This window comes from Otolemur garnettii, unplaced genomic scaffold, assembly GCF_000181295.1.
Source record: "Otolemur garnettii isolate 467f Iridium unplaced genomic scaffold, OtoGar3 scaffold00035, whole genome shotgun sequence".
NCBI lineage: Eukaryota > Metazoa > Chordata > Mammalia > Primates > Galagidae > Otolemur > Otolemur garnettii.
In genome coordinates this window covers 1,426,268-1,428,719 of record NW_003852430.1, presented here as the reverse complement: position 1 = coordinate 1,428,719, position 2,452 = coordinate 1,426,268, and positions in this window count along the sequence as shown.

Here is a 2,452-nt window from a genome sequence, read left to right as displayed (position 1 = left end):
AAAAAGAAAAAGAAAATTGAGGAAATCAAGAAAAATGAAAAGAAATAATAAAATTTGCCTGTAACCATGTTTTCCAGAGAGATCTTCCTATGGCAGAAACATAGCCTCTCAGCCTCCCAAGTAGCGGTATGACATTCCCAGATGCTTCCTCCTGTGTGCCTCAGTCTGAGAAGCCTTGGCCTGGGGAGCCTCTTTCTGGCCTTCCTCAGGTGGTATTGATTGTCACATGTGTACACAACTTTCACACCTACTTGATGTTGAGACTAGCAATAAAAATCCCACCTCCGTGGAAGTAAACACCTTTTGGTCAAGCTGGGGCTCCAAATTCTTTGGGGAAAGCTCTAACTGTATTACCTTCTAAACCTTCTGGGAGTTGTGGGGCCGCTCCAAATGGAAGTCAAGGGAAGAGGCCAATTCATCCTTTTGCCTCCCCCTTAAAGTCCACTCCTGGGTCAGAGGCGCTGTGTTTGGGGCCCCTTAAATCATAGTAAATCATTGACCCAGTGGAGGCCAAGAGAGAGTGACAAAAGGCCTCTTTGAAGTCTGTTGGGAAAGGCCCCAGTGGACACCACCCTTTCTCTACTCCCACACCTGCCTCTTTGCTGCCTGAAGGGTTCCTTTACCCTTCACTGTTCAGCAGGGGTCCAGCAGGCCCAGGCAGAGCGTGCAGACTGGTGACGACCCCTAATGAAACGTGTTAGGATAGGGGCCTTGGGAGCACAGAGGGAGAAAAGGAAGTATCAGAATTCAAAGCAGTCCTGTCTGTCTGGGCTACCAGCCACCACCATGCGTGGGCACAGGAGCATACAGCAGCGTCAGTCTGGCCTGGACAGAGCCCAGCAAAGGGCTGCTTCGACTAGGCCTTCACCTGAAATCTCACACCAGGCAGATGTTCCCAGGCAGCCACCGGAAGCCATCTGCAAGGAGTGGCATCCCCCTTCCAGGATTAATTGTCGCTGGGTGAAGAATCATTCTTCTGTCCCTCCATTTATTTTCTTTTTCACAAACTCGAGTGCCGTCATAAAGTCTGTGCACCCAGGGACTGTGGCTCCCTCTGAGCTCTGGCATTTGGTCTCTTACAATATCTTTGGCACCATCAACATCACTGGCAAAACTGCGGGCACCCAGCCTGGAGCTGGGCCATAAACCCTGGCTCATCGGGTGCCTCTCCACTCCTGGGTTTGGCTTCTCAAGCTATTGAAACCAATGGCAAATCCTATGGGGTTATGGTATATCTATGGGCGTCTGGTGCCTGATGCAGAGGACATGAAAGATGGACGATGGATAGGAAGGACTTTGCCTAACCTTGGGGAACTTACCAGTGTTAACCAATTTGTCCTGGCAATCCCCAGTTGTTCATATTACTTTATGAACATCTGTTTCTTTCCAGATATTGTGGAACATGAGTGGCTGAAAACTCAGGTGCTGGAGCTACAGAGACCTACATTCAAAATCCCGCTCCCCCATCATTAGCATGGTGATTCAGCTTTGCCTGTCCAGATTTTCAGGTTGTAATTTGTCCCCCTTTAAAATGGAAATAACAAGGGCAGGTATGGTGGTGGCTAAAACCTGTAATCCTAGCACTCTGGGAGGCCAAGATGGGAGGATTGCTTGAAGTCAGGAGTTCGAGACCAGTTTGAGCAAGATTGAGATGCCTGTCTCTACTAAAAATAGATAAATTAACTTGGTGTGGTAACAGGTACCTATAGTCCCAGCTACTTGGGAGCCTGAGGCAGAAGGCTCACTTGAGCCCAGGAGTTTGAAGTTCCACCTAGCTATGATGATGCCACTGCACTCTAGCCTGTCTCAAAGGAAAATAAAAATTTAAAAAATGAGAGTGATAGTACCTGGCTCACAAATTATGAGAATTAAATGAGACTTCAGGCGTCCTCAAACTACAGCCTGCAGGCCACATGCAGCCCACCAAGGACATTTATCTGGCCCAATGGGTGTTTTTGCAGCTGCTGCCTGTCCTGCTTAGCAGCTGACTCATCCCGGGGCCCGCAGTCCAGCCCTCCAACAGTCTGAGGGACATTGAACTGGCCCCCTGTTTGAAAAGTTTGAGGACCCCTGTTGTATATAAATCACTTAACACAACGCCTGGTACTTAGTGCTTAGCAAAAGGCATTGTTAGGGTTTGTTTTTTAGACAGTCTTCTTACTCTGTCGCCCAGGCTAAAGTGCCCTGGCATCAGCTTAGCTTACAGAAATCTCAAACTCCTGGGTTCTGGTGATCCTCCTGCCTCAGCCTCCTGAGCAGTTAGAACTACTACTGCATCCCTCACAATGCCCAGCTAATTTTTCCATTTTCAAGAGACAGGCTTTTGCTCTTGTTCAGGCTGGTCTCAAACTCCTGAGCTGAAGTGATCCTTTTACCTCACCCTTCCAGAGTGCTAGGATTATAGGCATGAGCCACTGTGCCCAGCCTAGCAAGAGGTATTGTTGTTAGTGTT